The 22,972-nt window shown below is 39.2% G+C and overlaps 1 protein-coding gene across 2 annotated transcripts in view; it reads left to right on the forward strand.

The window, feature by feature from the left end:
- The first annotated feature begins 8,059 nt into the window (after positions 1-8,059).
- ANKRD55 (ankyrin repeat domain 55) overlaps positions 8,060-22,972 on the forward strand; it is a 528,797-nt gene continuing 513,884 nt past the window's right edge. For both annotated transcript variants that reach the window (XM_058732233.1, XM_058732216.1), the window contains exon 1: positions 8,060-8,166. The gene's annotated coding sequence lies outside the window, so the exon portion shown is untranslated. The remainder of the gene's footprint in view (positions 8,167-22,972) is intronic.

The raw sequence follows: 22,972 nt of genomic DNA on the forward strand, positions 1-22,972 counted from the left end.
GTATGAAAGATCCATAGCTAATATCATCCTCAATGGAGAGAAAATGACAACTTTCCCCCTTATGTCAGGAACACCATAAGGATCTTCACTCTCACCACTGTCATTTAACAGTGTTGGAAGTCCTAGCCTCAGCACTCAGACAATAGAAAGAAATAAAAGACATTCAAACTGGCAAGGAGGAAGTCAAACTTTCACTTTTCACAGACAACATGATACTCTATGTGGAAAACCTGAAAGACTCCACCACAAAACTGCTAAAACTGATCCATGAATTCAGCAAAGTCACAGGATATAAAATCAAAGTCCAGAAATCTGTTGCTTTTCTTTACACCAATAATGAAGCAGCAGAAAGAAAATCAAGGAATTGATCCCATTTACAATTGTACCAAAACCCATAAAATACCTAGGAATAAACCTAACTGAAGAGGTGAAAACTCTGTACACTGAAAACTATTAAAAGCTTATTAAAGAAATTGAAGAAGACACCAAAAAAAAAAAAAAAAGGAAAAACATTCCATACTCATGGGTTGGAAGAACAAATATTGTTAAAATGCCGATGCTATGCAAAGCAATCTACACATCCAATGCAATCCCTATCAAAACACCAGAATTCTTCACAGAGCTAAAACAAAGAATTCTAAAATTTGTATGGAACCAGAAAGACCTCGAATAGCCAAAGTAATGTTGAATAATGTTGAAAAAGAAAGCCAAAAGTGGAGGCATCATAATCCCAGACTTCAAGATGTATTACAAAGCTGTAATCATCAAGACAGTATGGTAGTCACACAAAAACGGACACATAGATCAATAGAATAGAATAAAGGAGCCAGCAATGGACCCACAAATGTATGGCCAACTAATCTTTGACAAAGCAGGAAAGAGTATCCAATGTAAAAAAGACTGTCTCTTCAACAAATGGTGTTGGGAAAACTGGACAGTGACATGCAGAAGAATGAACCTGGATCACTTTCTTAGACCATACATAAAATAAACTCAAGACAGATGAAAGACCTAAATATAAGACAGTAAGCCATCAAAATCCTAGAGGAGAAAACAGACAACAACTTCTTTGACCTTGGCCACAGCAACTTCTTAAATGACACATCTCTGGAGGCAAGGGAAAAAAAAAGCAAAAATGAGCAATTGGGACCCCATCATGATAAAAAACTTCTGTACAACAAGGAAAATAGCAAAACTAAAAGGCAACTGATGGAATGGGAGAAGATATTTGCAAATGACATATCAGATAAAGGGTTAGTATCCAAAATCCATAAAGAACTTATCAAAGTCAACACCCAAAAAACGAATAATCCAATGAAGAAATGGGCAAGACATGAAAAGACATTTTTCCAAGAAGACATCCAGATGGCTAACAGACATATGAAAAGATGCTCAACATCACTCATCATCAGGGAAATACAAATCAAAACCACAATGAGATACCACCTCACACCTGTTAGAATGGCTAACATTAACAACTCAGGCAACAACAGACGCTGGCCAGGATGCGGAGAAAGAGGATCTCTTTAGCATTGCTGGTGGGAATGCAAACTGGTACAGCCACTCTGTTGAAAGGTTACAGGAGTGCTGTTTCAAAGGGGCACATGCACCCTGATGTTTATAGCAGCACTGTCAACAATAGCCAAAGTATGGAAGGAGTCCAAATATACATCAACTGATGAATGGATAAAGAAGATGTGGTATATATATACAATGGAATATTATTCAGTGATCAAAAAGAATGGAATCTTGCCATTTGCAACAACATGAATGGAACTAGAGTGTATTATGTTAAGTGAAATAAGTCATTCAGAGAAAGACAAGTATATGATTTCACTCATATGTGGAATTTAAGATACAAAACAAATGAACATAAGGGAAGGGAAGCAAAAATAATATAAAAACAGGGAGACAAACTGTCAGAGACTCTTAAATACAAAGAACAAACTGAGGGTTGCTGGAGGGGTGTTGGGTGGGAGGATGGGCTAAATGGGCATGGGGCAGTAAGGACACTTGTTGGGATGAGCACTGGATGTTATATGTAAGTGATGAATCAGTAAATTCCATTCCTGAAAAAAAAAATACCATCCATTCTCATGACAGGAAAGCATCAGCAGTTCCCAAACTTTGTTGGTGTGATGGCTTGATTGAGGTAGCCATACTCCTGAGTTACCATCTACGGTAGCAGGTCACACACAGCACCTGGAGAAGCCACAGAACAGTTGTGCATCTGAGGTGATTCACCCAGTAGTTTGCTTAGCTTGTGGACACTTCCTCTGCCCTTAACAAGATTTCCTCGTTTTCTGCCTTTCCCTCCACAACTTCCCACACAAATGCATTTAGCTGTGACTTTCAGTATCAATTAAATTGGGGGGAAGGAAGTTTTCCCGTAATGAAAAATAATCAGTTTACATAGTTACAATGACCTTCCTCGATGAAGAAAGGCTACCTGGATGCCTACAACAGAACCCAGTTTTGCACAATAACTTTGTGCTGCAGTGTGAGGCTCTTGGTAATGTGATCTGTTTTCACGTAGCCTAGTGTTGGGGTGCCGCTGCTACTTGCTGTAAAGGTTACTATCTCTCTTTTATTGTATTCACAAAAGCTAACTGCAAAACCCGAAACCTTGCTGGGAAATTGCCTACCTACACAAAGAACACGAAGACCCTATCATTTCAGAGTTCAGTTCTTTCCGAGCTTCTTTATAAAGGAGTTTTTGTCTGCCTTGCAAGGCTCTAAATACGGAGGAACTCCAAATCCAGGTTAGCCAATGACTTGGAGTGTTTTAATGGAGGGAGAAGCTCTTTCGAGATTTGCATATAGGTGCTTTACAGTTAGCTCACAAAAGTTAAGTAAAACTGCAGCTCTGATACATCTTAGGTACGGGAAGGGGGAGGGAGTCAAAGAGAGACAGAGACACACAGATAGCCCCTCCCCCACCCCACAACGGGGGGAGGAGGGGTGGTTGTGAAGAGGCTGAGAGAGAGAGAGAGAGAGAGAGAGAGAGAGAGGCTGAGAGAGTTTTCTATTAAATGTTGTCTCTAGTTTTTTTCAGACCCTATCAGCTTTCCTTCAGGGAGGTGTTACAGTGAGTTCATTTTCCTGCTGTTTGCTTTCACCACCCTTGCACTTAAGGTTTGAATACTATAATCACAATGTGGAGAGTTTTGGGAGGTATTTATTTTTATCCCAACTGCCAGCATCATCACAGTGTGTGTGATCCAGATTTACACTCTGCATATACACACCATGTGGCCCTGCTGTCTGGCCAGCTGCTTTCTCCAACCAAGGCTGAGATATGGTTAAGTTTCATGTTTTGCCTCATCAAAAATGTGATAGCAAAAATGTGTGAATAAAGTCTACTCACAGTAGCTTACTTAACACATATTGAAATGTATTCCAAACGTGTGCTTTGTTGTTCAGTGGGAGTCAAGAAAAAAGGGGTGTAGGGGATGGGGAGTGTGTGTGTGTGTGTGTGTGTGTGTGTGTGTGTGTGTATGTGTGTGTGTGTGTGCACGCGCACATGTAATCCCTTGTTGGCAGACATAGATAATGCTCTTCCTCTCTCCTTAACCAACAGATGCTTAGTTTTCCCAGGGCAACAATGTGCTCAGCAAAGATGGGGTTTCTCTTAAGATAGCTGTGGCCATGTGACCAGGCTTTGGCTTACTAGACGTGGGCAGTATTCTATGGGACTTCCAGAAAGGCGGCTTCCCCTTCTTTCCTCTTTCCTCTTTCCTCTTTCCTCTTTCCTCTTTCCTCTTCTTCTCCTTCTTCTCCTTCTTCTTCTTCTTCTTCTTCTTCTTCTTCTTCTTCTTCTTCTTCTTCTTCTTCTTCTTCTTCTTCTCCTCCTCCTCCTCCTCCTCCTCCTTCTCTTTCTCCTTCTTCTTCTTCTTCTTTAAGATTTTATTTTTAAGTAATCTTCATATCCAACATGGGGCTTGAACCCACAACCCCAAGATTAAGACTTTCATGCTCCACTGACTGAGCCAGCCAGGTACCCCTAGAAAGGATTTTTAAAAAGGAGGAGGACACTTGTACCCTTAGTCCTTCCTGTCTCCTTGCTAGCTGGAAAGCTGATATGAGCTAGTACCCCAATTAGCCATCCTGGACGTGGAGGTGACCTCAAAAATAGAGCTGTTTGTTGAGATATGAAGCAGGTAGAAGGACTCTTGGTCCTTGGAGACTTTGCTGAGTCATCACACCGACCCTGACTTGCCTCCTCCAGATTTCTTTTTCACATGACAGAAAATACCTTTGTGTCTTTAGGTCACTATTTTTGGATTCTGTATCATGAGTAGCCAAGTGCACCTTCTAACTGATAGATTAGTCTGAGGTTTAACACTAACTGAGGACTGATTCAGTGGGTGAGTACACAGCGCAGAGCCTGACACAGGGTTCAATCTCACAAACTGTGAGATCATGACCTGAGCTGAAATCAAGAGCTGGGTGCTTAACCAACTGAACCACCCTGGATGCCCCTGCACTAGATGTTTCATACACATTATTTAATACGATTGAGGGTGATGTAAAGAAAGAGAACTTCAGGTCCTGAAGGGAGTATAGAAGGAAATGGGCCCTAAAACTGAAGGTGGGATGAAAAACAAACATGGAAGATGGCTTGGATTTATCTAAAGAGGATCTTATTTGGGGCAAGGGCAGATGGACAGCAGGTATGGAACAGCATTGTTATGCAGTGACAGTGATTTATGAATTTTCTGTTTGTTTATCCACAATGCACGTCTCATAAAGTAGCTTCCTTCCAGAGGATTTGTAAACTGAGATAAGACTATTAATCGTTGAGATGTCAACTTCCAACCCTGTGTTGTATATAGCACTGTAGGGGACAAGAGGAAAGATTGATCCATTCTGTATCTAGAATTTACATTTCTCCCCTGACAATTTTTTCCTGCTCTATCTCAAATGTGATGGCAGTCTGAGGACTGGTGTGTTGGTGGATGCTGTGTGTAACGATGTGGCTTACCTAGAAGTCAAACTGGAGATTTCAGAATGGCTCTCTTATTTATTTTGTGAAAGTCAAATTAAGTTCATATTTGTGAGATAGAACCATAATAAAACACACGCACAAAAAATCATTAATGAACCCTTAAGCCCTCATACCGTACTGAAGATGTGACTGGCCCTTTAAGAATTTTTTTCATATCTTGATTTGAGATGGCAATGAACACATTTCTTTACCACCGCTGTGGGGAAGGCACTCAACTTCAATGAAAAGTTACTTAAGAAGAAAGGTGGGACTCAATCTACAGAATCAGAATTTCTTGTTCCTTGGCATCTAAAAAACAAAACACCTTTTTAAGTTGTATTTTAGGCCCATACTTTAAAAATGACAGCAAACATTTTTAACTCTTTCTCTGGGGAGATTTAGTGATGGGGAAATCATCAGATGCTATTTCGACAGTTTGACCTTCCCCTCTCCCATCCCAGGAACCAGACTGCTGGGCTTGGCCAAGAATAAATGGAACTTAAATTTCAAAACTTTACTAAAGTTTCAAATTTATAGCCTTTGAAGACTGAGAAGATATGAAATGTAGCAAATTAAATTGAACATTTACCAAGAGTTGTTTGGAAAGTTCTCTTGTCTTCTTGAGTAAGAAAGTACTCACAGCCATAGTTGCAAGAACCCTCTTTTTTATTCTTCTCAGTAACTGGGACTGCTCAGTATCTGAAGCTCTCTTATCTGCCTAGACATTCTTTGATCCACCCACCTTAAACAGAACAGGAAAAAGGTTTTGTTTGGTTTTGTTTTTAAGTATTGTTACACCCTAAATGGAAAATTTTAGGTTGCGTATTAGACCAGACAAATTAAAAACATCTAAAAATAACACCTCAGAATGTGTTGTTTATAATTCAGTGTGGACACCAGTAAAAAGTGAATTCAGTCTGGGTTTAAAAAAAGGTTTCACAAGACTTGTCTTGATGAGGAAACTCTTTCTGGCAATTTGATGTTCTTCTTGTCAGGAGTTTAAAAAATGATATCACTCAGTTATTTTGATATTATAGTATTTTTTGGGAAGGAAGGATTTGGAAGTAACTTGTAGACAAAAAGAAACTGTATAAGAGATCACTTAAATTAATTTCCATCTGTATTATAATCATAAATGAAAGCAAAATGTGTCTCCTGAAGAAGTTATTGTGATATGTCCAGCCAGTTTCCTTGGAATAGAATAAATTAGGAAAGGAATCAGAACTTTTAATCAGTTCTTGAGCATTTCCCCAATGTAGCTGTCTAGTGGTATATTCTTAATAGAGGAGTTATGAGAATTTTTGGAGCTACGTTGTACTGAAAATATGATCAAACTTAAGTACATAACAGTAAGGGAATTGAAACTGAATATGTACTAAGACTTCTGAAACCTAATCGGAGTTGAAATGAGGAAGAAAAATAAATTATTGTTACTAGGTGAGAACTCACATTGCCTTACTTTGAATTGGGGACATAAACTCTTGATACGATCTTCTTTGTATCACTTCAACAAATTAAAGAAATTCCCACCTTGATCACTCTTTGATTGACTGAAAGCCAAGTTCAAGGTCATATAATGCTTGCAAATAATTGTTCTGGCCCAAAGTAAAGATTAGTAGAATAGGGCATGTCCAGGCTATGATGTTAGAAGCATACTCTGATGTGCCAATGTTATTTTTCATATGTAGCTGTAAGAAAAGGTTTTATCTCTGCACTGTAACCTGTGTGACTGTTTCCAATGGAAAGGAAGCCATGACCTAGTTGTTAGATGGATTTTGATGTCAATCCTGAAAAGGATCTTAGCTTTATTACATTTTAGTTTTTTGACTATAGGCAGGTTAACTTCTTTGAGACATAGTTTCTCATCTGTAAGATGGGTGTAATAATAACCTTTCATGGGATTTTTGTGAGGATTGAACGGAGAATATGTAAACCATCTGTTTAACGGAAGTCATTTCCCCATTGTCCTTTCCATCTCTGACTTTAAGAATTCTCACGGTTTGCCATTCACAGTACTTTCTCAGGATTCTCTGGGGTGTTTCTTCTGTCCTGATCTCTCATATCCTTCCATGGATGTCCTTTTTCAGCCCAATTCTTCCCTCCTCGATCTTGTACTCAATCTCAATACTATTTAAACTTCTCATCTTGATTTTTTCCATGCCACTTGACTTCCTTCTTTTTTTCTTTTCTGCAACGAAATGACTTGTTTTATCCTTAGTACTTTATCATTCTGTAAGAATAATTCAGGTATGTATGTTGTAAAAATATTATGACAATACAAATACTTTTCAAAGGAAAAATCCATTCTTATGTTTCAGTTCCTGTCATATGTTTACATTTAAAAAATGCATTTTGTAAATAGCCGAGATGGAGATGTTGATGGAATAGTGTGGTGCAATGGATACAGTACAGGAAGGGGGAAGCCAGTTCCTGTTCTGTTCTGGTGACTGTTGGTGGGTCCCTTTACTTCTCAAGATCCCAATCTCTTCATCTCTAGAATGAAGCACTTAAAGAGATTATTCCTGACATCCCTGAAAATAGTCGGAGAGTTGGTATCTTTATAAAATAGGAATGTTTTTCCAGTACTGGCTAACCTGAAAGTGCAGCTAACCACAATATCATCATTCACTTTTCTCCCTCAGTTCCTCTGCACAAGTGCAGCAAATAAGCAGAAGATAGTACCCTGTAGGCACAGATAGGATTACTTTCTGCCAAATGGATAATTACATCTTGGCCATCTTCTACCAGGCCCTGCCACTTGGGCATGTTGATCTTTAGCCACACTGATGCCTGTGGATGGCTTCATGCCCTTGATTCCTCTTATGATAGATCTGTAACTAATCTATAACTGAGTTTGTAAAATGTCTGGATAGGGTTAAAGTTTAAACTTTGGCCCTGGAAGGCAACAAATAATGTTTTCTGTGCTGGAAACAGATTCCAAATATCTCTTTGCTGCACTGAGAAACAGCAACAGAATTTCATGAGTGTTGGTCCAATCTGATGAGTTTATCAGCTTTATGGGGGTGGGGTTGGGGAGGGAAGATCAGAAACAAACACATTTAGAGAAATGTCCCTCTTTATCTGCTTCTGCATTTGGTTTCTTTTCAGGGTATGGTCAGATGCTTCCCTTCACCCTATTGAGAGTGAGCTGAAATGCCAACAGGGCAGAGGTTTCCATGGTAAGATGTTAATGTGAAGTCTTACTGTATTTTCAGTGTTTGAAGAAAAGCTAATGGGAACTTTCCAGGGAAGATGGTGGGTGTTATTAACATGAAAATATGTATGAGAATTCTTAAATGAAGGCTTTATGGGATGGATTAGAGGCTAATAAGACCCTTGCTGATTGGTGGTGGGCAGAGTGTGGAGACCTGATGGGGTAGGGGAGAAAGGGTGGGGAAGAAAGACTTCTTTTGGACTCGGGGGACTCGGCCTAGAGTAAAGGCTGGAGGGGAGACTAAATAAAACAGGGGAAGTATGAGAGAAAACAAAGTGACTGAGGGTAGAGAACAGGTGGGAAGCCACTGGCCAGAGGAAGAATGGGGACCTGAAACTGGAGGTAAAAAATACTAGGAGTTATTAAAAAAAAAAAAAAAAGTAATTTTTGAAGTAAGGGCCACACTGGGAAGAACCTGTTGAGTGCAAGGAAAGTGGACTCTTTGAATCCCAGGGATGAACTTGACTTTGAACCTGTGCCAGGCCAATCAGTGTAGTAGTTGGCTTGGTGCCCTCAGCCTCCAGGCCTCTAACCTTTGCAGCTAAGGCCACAGCTGCCCAGTTTGCCCAAGACTCTGGAGGTAAGCCTGTTGTTATAAAGAAACTAGAACCAAGAGTTCTGGTTCATTGTTGCATGGTGAACTGGTTTCTCAGCTCTGTTGGGCCCGCTCTGATGTGTAACTGGCCTTTTTGCCTTATTTCCTTTTGACTAAACCTCTGTTTAGATCCTGGGAACTACTTCTTTATCTCATGATAATATGGCTAACATTTGATTGAGCACCAGCTATTTGTACTGAGGCTGCTGTTTTGTTTTGTTTTGTTTTGTTTTCCCTTGCTCCAAATCATAATCAGAGCCAGGGTTCATTTGTATTATGCCACACTGCTTCTCTGCCCTGCTTCTATATTCAGTCTCTGCCTTGGTTCTCTGTCTGAAGCTCTGACTGTATAGGGACAGGCCACTTGCATGTTATTCTGTTTTCAGTCCTGCTATTGAATACCCTCAGCACATGTGCCTCTATCTGTTGTTGATGACACATAGCTTGTGGTCTGCCTGCTTTCTGGGTCTTGACAGTTTCACATTTACTGATCCTGCTGCTTAGAGGGAATGCTGCTGGTGGCCCCTGAGATCTCCTGTGGAGCCCTGACTGTATAGGGTTCTGTCCAACTTTGCTTACTCTGCAGTGTAGTTGAGTTGTGCAGGTATAGTCTCTGCAGAAAGGCTAGGAGCACAGTTCAGCCAGATAAGATGAGCACTCAGGGTGTGATGTTGGCTAGAGTGGGGGAGCCGACACTCAGCAGCCCCAGGTAGAAATGGTTTTGCAGGTTTGTAGGTGTGCTGAGGAAGGACCTCTTTCCTTTTTAGAAGTGAATTGGGGTTACTAATTGGAATCTTCGGTGTGGCTGAAGGATTCTGCCAACCTTCATCCTTCATCTTGAGCAAGGCCTGCTTGGAGTTCAGTGCCTGACAATGTGCTCTGACTTCCGACTTCCTGTTTTGGTTACAGCAGAGGTTCTCAACTTCACTATACATCAGAGTCACCTGCAGAGCTCCCAAGAACTGCTGAACTCTGTACTCTATCCTCAGAACTTCAGCTTCAGGTGCTCTGGAGTGACATGTAGGCATCCACAGTTTTATAAAAAGTGATCTGGTGATTATGATGCATAGCCAGCATTGCTTCCCACTCATGTGCAGGGTGGTTCTTGGGTTGAGTGTGTCAACAGTGAGCAGGAGCAAAGCAGGGTGGCATGATATGAAAGGGAAATTGTTAATGCTGCTTTGCATTGTGAACCCTAGATATTGTGGACTATGTCTGATCAAAGGAAGAGGGCCATGTAGGTTCTTTAAATTGTCCAAGACTGCTAGAGGAAACGTACTGTGTACTTGACCGGTGCTATGGTCCAGAGGCTTAGAGAGGACACTGGAGCTAGGAGGCTTTTTTCTGGGACTGGAAGTTGTTCAGTGGCAGGGTGTTTGAAGGGCAAGTGTTTGGTGGGCAGGGTGACAATTCTGCATTCCATCTGAATGTGGCCAGCCCCCAAGTTGCCTTGAAGCTTTGAACTGCCCAAAGGTGTTAAACTCTAAGTAAATCAGTATTGCAAAAGCAGAAATGCTGAGGTAAGAGATAAATAGCCTGTTAAGAGGCCAACATTGATGGATCCTTATTTAAAATGTAGTGGTCTTTGTGTGATGGCTGTGATGGCCCACATTTAATTGCAAAGCAATAGAAAATCAAATATTTTTGATGATTTAAGATACTTACAGGGTCAGGAATTTTCTTAGCAGAAACACATCTGTGATGTTTACTTGATTTTACTCAGATTTTATGTTTTAACATTTTCACTTCCCATTTCTTAACTCTTATTTTTAAGCATGTAAGGCTGAAAAGGGTCAACCTTAGGTTAAGTGATATAATTTTTTTTTTCAACGTTTTTTATTTATTTTTGGGACAGAGAGAGACAGAGCATGAATGGGGGAGGGGCAGAGAGAGAGAGGGAGACACAGAATCGGAAACAGGCTCCAGGCTCCGAGCCATCAGCCCAGAGCCTGACGCGGGGCTCGAACTCACGGACTGCGAGATCGTGACCTGGCCGAAGTCGGACGCTTAACCGACTGCGCCACCCAGGCGCCCCAAGTGATATAATTTTTTAATCAAAGTTTGAAATAAACAAGACTTTTATGATTAAAAGATGGTAAATCCCTTATCACTATGGTTTTCATGTTAAACAAGGGGTCTCTGCCTGGATATCCAGAGCTCTTTGCCTATAATGGCAGGAGTGTGTGCTCATTCATCTTGTTGGGTCTTATTTGTAATTGAGGTAGTTGGAACTGGTGACCTATAACCATAGAATAAAAGCTAACAACCATTGGACACTTACTCTCTGCCAGGCACTATGCTAAATTCTTTACATGGATTATTTCATTTGTTCCTTACTATGACTTTAGGATGTAAGAACTATTATTATCACCTCTTTTTTTAGAGATTAGGAGTTGAGGCTTAGAGGGTTAAGTAACTTTCTCAAGATCACACAGCTAGTAAGTGCTAGAACTAGAATTCTGATCCCAGACCCATGTTTATAACTACTAAGCTTATATGGTTTCCCTAATTTGTCACTTTGTCACTACTTCATGAAATGGGTTTTCCAAGGCCAGCTTTTGGTGAGCCTATCCTCCTAGGCATATTGCCTTTTCCTCTGTGCTGAGATAAATGACTACACTTGGCCATGACTCTTTGGCCAATAGGCTAAGCTTATTCCCAAGTGTGAATAACTGAATAAAAGGGACTGAGGTTAGCTTTTCTTAAGAACAGGAATCTAAGACTATGAGGTAGAAGGAACACTACTGAATATAATCAATTTATTTTAAATAGCAATTTGATAGTACACCCATGTTCACAGTGGTATTATTCACAGTAGCCAGGTGATAGAAGGAACCCAAGTGTTTATTGATGGGTGAATGGATTAACAAAATATGGTATATACACAAAATGGAATATTGTTCAACCTTAAACAGGAAAGAAATTCTGACTTGGACTACAGCATGAATAAACCTGAGGACATTATGCTACATGAAATAAACCAGTCACAAAAAGACAAATACTGTGTGACTCTGTTTATAGGAGATATCTAAAGTAGTTAGAGTCATAGGAACAGAAAGTAGAATAGTTGTTGCCAAGGGCTGGGGGAGGGGAAAGAGGGGAGGTGTTTAATGGGTACAGAGTTTCAGTTTTTCCAAGATGCAGTTCTAGAATTGGTTTGCACAGCAATGTAAATATACTTAACACTACTTAACTGTACTCTTAGAAATGGTTAAGATGGTACATTTTATATTATGTATATTTTACCACAACAAACAAGTAGATAAGTAACATTCCCCAATAATGATCAATGTACTGAAAATGTAAGCCAAAACAACATTGTTACAGAACTCTAAAGGAATATTTACATTGTCTTTTTATGTAGGGGATTGCAAACCTAGAAATTGTTATTTTTTTTAATGTTGTCATTACTCTGAGTTTATGGTACATTTATAGAAGCTAAAGGGGATGATAATTGTACCTACAACATAAGGAATATATGATACATATAAAGCAGTTAGTATAGTAATCACACAATCTTAATTATTATTGTTATTGCTCTCTGGAAAAAGAAAGTATTGGAGAAACTAAAAAAAAAAAAAGCCATTTGCTAGTTCTTAGAAATACATGGTTTTTTCCAAATTAATGACACCTCACTGTGAACAACCATCAACTAGACTTCTTTTAGTTCTAAAGCTCTGCAAATCTTTGATTATTGTACAACTGTTATCTCTACCACTGACAGCATGGAATATTTCTGAGGAACTCCAGCTTTTTCATTACTATTCACACAGGCAGGATGGGAGTCTTTATGATGTTTGCAAAAGGTGGTATACCATTTTGATACTAGAGCAACTGGAGACAGGGACTATGAAGAATTTTTTAGGCTGCATTTTCCACATTTGGCTTTCCATGGAGGAGGCAGCACAAGGTGGGGAGGCCTAGGCTGTCCTTCCAGTTCTTACTGAATTGTGGGGCATTGTGCACACTTCAGCAATTTTCTGAGCAATTACCTTTTCTCATCTGTGAAAAGATAGGGCTGGACTAGTCGAATCTTGTGTCTCTTCTCATCCTGTCCCTACTCCTTCTTTATACTTACTCCTAGGGGTTTCTGAAGACTGTCCCTAGGGCCATAGTTATACCCTCAGGCTCAGATAATTAGAACGGGTTTGGCCTTAGAAAATTATACTTGGATGAGGAGAACCTGTTAATTGTGCTTTAAGATCTGTCTGTATTGGATACATGCCAATTAAAATATGAGCCCCAGAACTGCCTTTCTGGATAACTTAATACAGAATTATGCCATGCCTTCTGTACAGACTAGTGAGTAGAATGAGCCTTTCTAGATAAACAGCCACTTCTGTCCAAATCTAGGTGGAAATGTATATCGAGCTGTTCACATCCTGGTAAATTGTAACAAGGGGGAACTGTCCCATGATTGTGTCTCAACATTCCTACAATATTAGTAGCTTCTTCTGGAATGTTTGCCTTGATGGACTTCATTCAGGGCTGAGTGTAAGATTTTTGAAATTTTGTGTATGATTTAAAGCCACCAAGTAATAGATTAGGAAGAAGCTGTAAGAAACTGTCCAGTTAATTATGCCACAAAGGTGGGATGTTTTAGTTTAGTTCCCCCCAAAACAAGCCTGAGAGAAAACCTTGGGTGTAAGTAGTTTATTTGGGAAATGAATCTAAGAAGCATGAGTGAAGTAATGGAGAGAGAGTAACAGGAAAGGGAAAAAGCCAGTACAAGGGTGTATTGCTTTGGGCAACAGGAGCCTAATTATACTGGTTTTCTGAGAAGCATCTGGGATGTCTCTGGAATTGTTTTTTGGAAGGCTGGAAAGCTGAGACATTTTTCCTATTTCCCATGCCCCAGTGGTTGAAGACTTTGAAGCCATCTTGAATATGGGCTGAATGGGCTCTTGCACCTTCAGAAGAGATCCTGAGGCAGGAAAACAAAAAATCTACCTGAGATTAATGGAACTTTATGTTCTTAAGCCTTAGTTTCCTCATCTGTGAAATGAGGCTTTTGAAGTCTTTCTTGAAATGTTTTAAGGATGGACTGTATCATTGGGTAGAGCCCTTAGAATCCAAGTTTGACTTTATTAGAGCCTCAGAAAAACTTTGAATGAGTTTATCAGAAAACTTGTATAAGCTTTGTAGTCAAAGTCCCCAGTGAACTCATACTGATGTCAGTTCTGGAAGGGATTAATGGTCTTAATTGGTGATATAGAAGTAAGACTTTTCACCCACTCATCCAGGATGGATTTGGTTGATTCTGTAGAAGAACCAGATGATTTGTTTTTTATCGTATTTTCATTCTCAGTTTCCTCAAGAATCTTGATTTTCACTGTTGATGATATCTCAGTGAGAAATATGACATGAAGAGTTGTCTTGAAGATATGGCTACAGGCCTCTTCTCATCTCCAAAATCATTGTCCCTATGGAGAGGAGACTGTACCTTAAGAAGATGCACCTGAATTTCTCTACTGAGTTTTTGGTTTTGTTCGTTGGGCGGTAACCATTGTTCTGTATTGGTGGGGAAAAGTCAGTCTCAGGGGCTGGTTGGGAATGAGCAAAGTTAATGTCTCTATGGCCGTAAACCCCTTGCAGAAACATCACAGATATGGTCCTAGGAAGTCAGTGATTGATATGAAAACCCAAATTTAGTTTTAAGCCTGGAGTTCAACCATTTTTCCTGCATTGGTAGTTTTCATAATGGAGAAGAAATATGAGATGTTCTATTAAGGAACACCTTTGCATTATGCAACTCCTTTTGATCACAGTAAGTTTCTGAAGGACTAGGACTCCAAGAAGGAGGAGAAAAGTCACAGCTTTGCAAAGCCAGTGAAAATGCTGCTGTGTGTATTCTTGGTGAGCTGTTCTGAAGATTGGTTTTTATTTTTTTATTCTTTGTTTTAAGATTAGTGGCTCAGAAAACTGAATCATAAAATAAAAGCCAAAGGATTTGGAAAAGACTACAAAATTCCTGAGTTTATGGAATGAAACATTTGGGTTTGCTTTGTCCACTTTGATCGGTGAATCTATACATTTTATATTATGATAACATATACTTATAACTGAAATTCCTCTATTGCTGGTTATCATATCTGAAATGCTCTCATAATAATCCCAAAATGTTCCCCTTTCACTAAAACAGCTTTTTTTAATATCACAATTATTGACAAACCAGGTTACTTTTTAAGAATCTACATACCCTATTATAGCAGAACAAACAATATTGTTAAAATCTTTGAGAGTCCAATTCCAAATTACTATGAAAGCTTCAATCTGTTCCCTGCATTTGTATGTTATTCACAGTGATCCTGCCAGTGTTTATCACCCATTTATGAACTTGGTTGTCATCATGACATGTTAAAATTCAATGGTAACCTGAACTGTATTCTGGAGTGGAGAGAGCCATTGTTTTCCATAAATACACACTCGCTGACCTGGATTTGTTTTTAGTTTATGTCCATCATCTGCTTAAAGAAAAATAAAGAAAAGGCACTGAAGTCACAGAGGTAGGGGAAGCTTTGGCTGCCGTGATGCGTAATGGTGTAAGGGAGTTTATTTCTGGTGACGATCTTGAGCTCTGGAGAGGAAGGCAGCATGGATTGAATGAACCCCTCAGGAAGGTTTGAGCACCTCCTATGAGTATAGCACTGTGATAGAGGATGGATAAGAAAGTACTAGAGATCTGTCTTCCATGACCTTAGAATCTGAGTGGGGAAAGGAACCATGCAGTTTAAGCCCCTATGCAGTGCTCTATGAAATTTAGTCTGAATGAGCAATGCATGTCTAGTGCCCTCGGAATTCAAAGACCAGAGACTCTTGCTGTGGGCTGCTGTGCTTGAGCAGCACCATGAAGGGTAGAGTACACCTAAACACAGGTAGAAGACTAGAAAGCAAATTTTGGGGAATGAGTTGGAAAGAAGTGATGTGGTCTGGAATTTTAGCTAAATGAGTTCATGCCACTGATGATGCACACCAGAAGGCAAAACAAATCTTTGTGCATGGGATTGTTTCAAAGAAAAAAATAATCACCCTTCTTTCTTTTATAGACTACTGGCATAATATCAGTATGACACAGAGGGTTTTTACTTATTCAGGTGTTTTGGTTACATTGGCTTCCTACAGATAAGGTGGGAGATTGGGCATATTGCTGTTTTTCTGACAAAAGCATTTCCCCCCATGGGAAATGATACTTATTTCTTATTTTTCCATGGCTGGAAAACTCCTACATGGATATGGGCTTCTTTGAGAATGACCGCAAGGTTATTTGGAGGGAAGTTGTTTGTGAGTTAAGAACTCTGTCCTTTTCTTTTGATTTCCTTATGTAATATTTTTCTTTTGTTTCCTACATTTTTACGTATTCTTCCCTTTTGTTCTCTTGCTCTGCTTGGTAGTATAGGCTATCTTGGATTTTTGGCTTCTTTCATAATTTTATTTTTATGAGAATTGTCTCAGAATTGCTTACAAATGGGACATAGATACACTTTTCTACCTTTCCCTTGTCAAGTCTGAAATTTCTGGTCCAATGCAAAAAGGTACAGCACTCTGGAAGATAATTTGGTGGTTTCGTTAAGAACTGAATATATTCTTAACATACAATTCAGCAGTCATGCTCCTTGGTGTTTACCCAACGGAGTTGACTTACGTCCACACAAAAATCTGCATGTGGACATTTATAGCAGCTTTATTCATAATTTCCCAAAGTTGGAAGCAACTAAGGTATCCTTTAGTAAGTGAATGGATAAATAAACCATGGCACATACAGACAATAGAATATAATTCAGCATTAAAAAAATTAAATATCAAGCCATGAAAAGACATGGAGGAAACTGAAATTAATGTAACTAAGCGAAAGAAGCCAATCTGAGAAGGCTACTTACTGTATGATTCCAACTGTATGGAATTATGGAAAAGGCAAAAATATGAAGACAGTAAAAAGATCAGTAATTTCCATGCACTGAAGAAGGGGGAAGAAATGAATAGGCAGAGCACAGAGGATTTTTAGAACAGTGAAAACACTCTGAATGATAAAACGATGATACGTGTCATTACACATTTTCCAGATCCATAGAATGTACAACACCAAGAGTGGACCACAATGTAAATCATGGATTTTGGATGATAATGATGTATCAACAGAGGTTCATCAGTTGTAACAGATGTGTACCATTTTAGAGGGGGATGTCTGTAATATGGAAAGCTGTGGATATGTGGGCATAGAGGGGAGGTGGGAATGGTGACTTTGTCTCCATTTTGCTGAAAGCCTAAAGTTGCTGCCCCAAATAAAGTTTTTAAATAGGAAAAAATCCAAGAATGCCACTGAATTGGAGAAATCTAGTAAATAGACTGCTGTATAAACTTTGAAAATCATGCTGTTATTCATATCTGCCTGTGATGCCTTTCCCAAATGTCTCATGGAATTTCTTAAATCATACTTTTACTTTCTAAACAAAGTTCTGGCTAGATGTTGTCTCAGCAACTGATTTTTTAAAATTTATTTTATTTTATTTCATTTATTTTAAGTTTATTTAATCCAGGAGACAGAGAGTGTGGGTGGAATAGGGGCAGAGAGAGAGGGAAGAGAGAATCCCAAGAAGGCTCTGCACTCAGCACAGAGTTTGAAGTGGGGCTCAAACTCATGAACCGAGAGATCATGACCTGAGCTGAGATCAAGAGTCGGATGCTTTACTATCTTTACCCAGGGATGCTTTACCCAGGTGTTCCTGATTTTGTTTTTAAAGGAAGGGGATAGTAAAGATATTTTTTAAAAACTCCATTATAAAAGCAATATATTCTGTGCAGCTCAAAGAGTAGTAGTAGTTCAGGAAGAAACACCCTGTCCCCTCACGAGTGACAAGTCTATAATTCACACTGCTACCTCTATTTTTTATTGGAAGGATGGTTGAAAAGTGTCTGTAGATCATTGGATTTAATATTTGCAGTTAATAAATGTAATTTTGGTTTTTAACATCTGTAAAATGCAAAATGTAGTAGGTTTTAGGGTATAGATTAAATATTAGCTATTGTTTACCTAGGATTGGCAAGCCAGATAGACATGTGATCAAGAGAGGGTACAGGGTGCAAGTGTGCATGTGCAGTATGTGCATCTGTCCAAGGGTCCTCAAAGGAGGACCTTGGCTGCGAACCCGCAGGGACACATATTGGGGGCTGGCCTGTGGGTGGGGATGGTGGGTGAAGGAGGGAGAGGAATGGGTCAGTTTGCAAGTTGGACTGAAAAGCCTTGTGGGACAATGACAGGCATGCTGAGCTTCTAGACTTAGACCCCTTAGAAGAAGCTCTGTGATAACCCCAGACCCAGAAACTGCACATTAGGGTGATAGGAGAAATGGGCAATTGATGTAGTCTCCCTGCCCTCCAGTTCCTTGCCTTTACCATGAAGAAGTTGAATTGAAGCAGTGAGTTTTCAAACTTTTCTTTTTTTAGGAATGTTTTTTTTTTGTTTGCAATTTTTAAAAATTTTTTATTTTTAAAAATTACATCCAAATTAGTTAGCATATAGTGCAACAATGATTTCAGGAGTAGATTCCTTAGTGCCCCTTACCCATTTAGCCCATCCCCCCTCCCACAATCCCTCCAGTAACCTTCAGTTTGTTCTCCATATTTATGTGTCTCTTCTGTTTTACCCCCTCCCGGTTTTTGTATTATTTTTGTTTCCCTTCTCTTATGTTCATGTTTGTCTCATAAAGTCCTCATATGAGTGAAGTCATATGATTTTTATCTTTCTCTGACTGATTAATTTCACTTAACATAATACCCTCCAGTTCCATCCACGTAGTTGCAAATGGCAAGATGTCATTCTTTTTGATTGCCAAGTAATACTGAATTGTATATATATGCCACATCTTCTTTATCCGTTCATCTGATGGACATTTGGACTCTTTCCATACTTTGGCTATTGTTGATAGTGCTTTTTTTAATTTCTTGTTTTTTTTTTCAATATACGAAATTTATTGTCAAATTGTTTTCCATACAACACCCAGTGCTCATCCCAAAAGTTGCCCTCCTCAATACCCATCACCCACCCTCCCCTCCCTCACACTCCCCATCAACCCTCAGTTTGTTCTCAGTTTTTAAGAGTCTCTTATGCTTTGGCTCTCTCCCACTCTAACCTCTTTTCTTTTTTTTATTTTTCCTTCCCTGCCCCCATGGGTTTCTGTTAAGTTTCTCAGGATCCACATAAGAGTGAAAACATATGGTATCTGTCTTTCTCTGTACGACTTATTTCACTTAGCATCACACTCTCCAGTTGCATCCATGTTGCTACAAAGGGCCATATTTCATTCTTTCTCGTTGCCACGTAGTACTCCATTGTGTATATAAACCAGAATTTCTTTATCCATTCATCAGTTGATGGACATTTAGGCTCTTTCCACAATTTGGCTATTGTTGAAAGTGCTTCTATAAACATTGGGGTACAAGTGCCCCTATGCATCAGTGCTCTTGTATCCCTTGGGTAAATTCCTAGCAGTGCTATTGCTGGGTCATAGGGTAGGTCTATTTTTAATTTTTTGAGGAACCTCCACACTGTTTTCCAGAGTGGCTGCACCAATTTGCATTCCCACCAACAGTGCAAGAGGGTTCCCGTTTCTCCACATCCTCTCCAGCATGTATAGTCTCCTGATTTGTTCATTTTGGCCACTCTGACTGGCGTGAGGTGATATCTGAGTGTGGTTTTGATTTGTATTTCCCTGATGAGGAGTGACATTGAGCATCTTTTCATGTGCCTGTTGGCCATCTGGATGTCTTCTTGAGAGAAGTGTCTATTCATGTTTTCTGCCCATTTCTTCACTGGGTTATTTGTTTTTCGGGTGTGGAGTTTGGTGAGCTCTTTATAGATTTGGATACTAGCCCTTTGTCTGATATGTCATTTGCAAATATATTTTTCCATTCTGTTGGTTGCCTTTTAGTTTTGTTGGTTGTTTCCTTTGCTGTGCAGAAGCTTTTTATCTTCATGAGGTCCCAATAGTTCAGTTTTGCTTTTAATTCCCTTGCCTTTGGGGATGTGTCAAGTAAGAAATTGCTACGACTGAGGTCAGAGAGGTCTTTTCCTGCTTTCTCCTGTAGGGTTTTGATGGTTTCCTGTCTCACATTCAGGTCCTTTATCCATTTTGAGTTTGTTTTTGTGAATGGTGTGAGAAAGTGGTCTAGTTTCAACCTTGTGCATGTTGCTGTCCAGTTGTCCCAGCACCATTTGTTAAAGACACTGTCTTTTTTCCATTGGATATTCTTTCCTGCTTTGTCAAAGATTAGTTGGCCATACGTATTCCATTGGCCATACATATTCTATTCCATTGGTCTATGTGTCTGTTTTTGTGCCAATACCATGCTGTCTTGATGATGACAGCTTTGTAGTAGAGGCAAAAGTCTGGGATTGTGATGCCTCCTGCTTTGGTCTTCTTCTTCAAAATTACTTTGGTTATTCGGGGCCTTTTGTGGTTCCATAAGAATTTTAGGATTGCTTGTTCTCGTTTTGAGAAGAATGCTGGTGCAATTTTGATTGGGATTGCATTGAATGTGTAGATAGCTTTGGGTACTATTGACATTTTGACAATATTTATTCTTCCAACCCATGAGCATGGAATGTTTTTCCATTTCTTTATATCTTCTTCAATTTCCTTCATAAGCTTTCTATAGTTTTCAGCATACAGATCTTTTACATATTTGGTTAGGTTTATTCCTAGGTATTTTATGCTTCTTGGTGCAATTGTGAATGGGATCAGTTTCTTTATTTGTCTTTCTGTTGCTTCCTTATTAGTGTATAAGAATGCAACTGATTTCTGTACATTGATTTTGTATCCTGCGACTTTGCTGAATTCATGTATCAGTTCTAGCAGACTTTTGGTGGAGTCTATCGGGTTTTCCATGTATAATATCATGTCATCTGCAAAAAGTGAATGCCTTTTTGATGCCTTTGATTTCCTTTTGTTGTCTGATTGCTGATGCTAGCACTTCCAACACTATGTTAAACAACAGCGATGAGAGTGGACATCCCTGTCGTGTTCCTGATGTCAGGGAGAAAGCTCTCAGTTTTTCCCCATTGAGGATGATGTTAGCTGTGGGCTTTTCATAAATGGTTTTTATGATCTTTAAGTATGTTCCTTCTATCCCGACTTTCTCCAGGGTTTTTATTAAGAAACGTTGCTGAATTTTGTCAGGTGCCTTTTCTGCATCGATGGACAGGATCCTATGGTTCTTATCTTTTCTTTTATTAATGTGATGTATCACGTTGATTGATTTGCGAATGTTGAACTAGCCCTGCATCCCAGGAATGAATCCTACTTGATCATGGTGAATAATTCTTTTTATATACTGTTGAATTCGATTTGCTAGTATCTTATTGAGAATTTTTGCATCCATATTCATCAGGGATATTGGCCTGTAGTTCTCTTTTTTTACTGGGTCTCTGTCTGGTTTAGGAATCAAAGTAATACAGGCTTCATAGAATGAGTCTGAAAATTTTCCTTCCCTTTGTATTTTTTGGAATAGCTTGAGAAGGATAGATATTATCTCTGCTTTAAACATCTGGTAGAACTCCCCTGGGAAGCCATCTGGTCCTGGACTCTTATTTGTTGGGAGATTTTTAATAACTGATTCAATTTCTTCACGGATTATGGGTCTGTTCAAGCTTTCTATTTCCTTCTGATTGAGTTTTGGAAGAGTGTGGGTGTTTAGGAATTTGTCCATTTCTTCCAGGTTGTCCAGTTTGTTGGCATATAATTTTTCATAGTATTCCCTGATAATTGCTTGTATCTCTGAGGGATTGGTTGTAATAATTCCATTTTCATTCATGATTTTATCTATGTGGGTCATCTCCCTTTTCTTTTGGAGAAGCCTGGCTAGAGGTTTATCAATTTTGTTTATTTTGTCAAAAAACCAACTCTTGGTTTCGTTGATCTGCTCTACAGTTTTTTTTAGATTCTATATTGTTTATTTCTGCTCTGATCTTTATTATTTCTCTTCTGCTGGGTTTGGGGTGTCTTTGCTGTTCTGCTTCTATTTCCTTTAGGTGTGCTGTTAGATTTTGTATTTGGGATTTTTCTTGTTTCTTGAGATAGGTCTGGATTGCAATGTATTTTCCTCTCAGGACTGCCTTTGCTGCATCCCAAAGCGTTTGGATTATATTTTCCTTTTCGTTTGTTTCCATTTATTTTTTAATTCCTGCTCTAATTGCCTGGTTGACCCATTCATTCTTTAGTAGGGTGTTCTTTAACCTCCATGCTTTTGGAGGTTTTTCAGACTTTTCCCTGTGGTTGATTTCAAGCTTCATAGCATTGTGGTCCGAAAGTATGCATGGTATGATCTCAAGTCTTGTATACTTATGAAGGGCTGTTTTGTGACCCAGTATGTGATCTATCTTGGAGAATGTTCCATGTGCACTCGAGAAGAAAGTATATTCTGTTGCTTTGGGATGCAGAGTTCTAAATATATCTGTCAACTCCATCTGATCCAATATATCATTTAGGGCCCTTGTTTCTCTATTGACCGTGTGTCTAGATGGTCTATCCATTTCTGTAAGTGGAGTGTTAAAGTCCCCTGCAACTACCACATTCTTGTCAATAAGGTTGCTTGTGTTTGTGAGTAATTGATTTATATATTTGGGGGCTCCCATATTCGGCACATAGACATTTATAATTGTTAGTTCTTCTTGATGGATAGACCCTGTAATTATTATATAATGCCCTTCTTCATCTCTTGTTATAGCCTTTAATTTAAAGTCTAGCTTGTCTGATACAAGTATGGCTACTCCAGCTTTCTTTTGACTTCCAGTGGCATGATAAATAGTTCTCCATGCCCTCACTTTCAATCTGAAGGTGTCCTCAGGTCTAAAATGAGTCTCTTGTAGACAGCAAATAGATGGGTCTTGTTTTTTTATCCATTCTGATACCCTATGTCTTTTGGTTGGCACATTTAGTCCATTTACGTTCAGTGTTATTATAGAAAGATATGGGTTTAGAGTCATTGTGATGTCTGTAGGTTTCGTGCTTGTAGTGATGTCTCTGGTACTTTGTCTCACAGGATCCCCCTTAGGATCTCTTGTAGGGCTGGTTTAGTGGTGACAAATTCCTTCAGTTTTTGTTTGTTTGGGAAGACCTTTATCTCTCCTTCTATTCTAAATGACAAACTTGCTGGATAAAGGATTCTCGGCTGCATATTTTTC

This window comes from Neofelis nebulosa, chromosome 1, assembly GCF_028018385.1.
Source record: "Neofelis nebulosa isolate mNeoNeb1 chromosome 1, mNeoNeb1.pri, whole genome shotgun sequence".
Classification (NCBI taxonomy): Eukaryota; Metazoa; Chordata; class Mammalia; order Carnivora; family Felidae; genus Neofelis; species Neofelis nebulosa.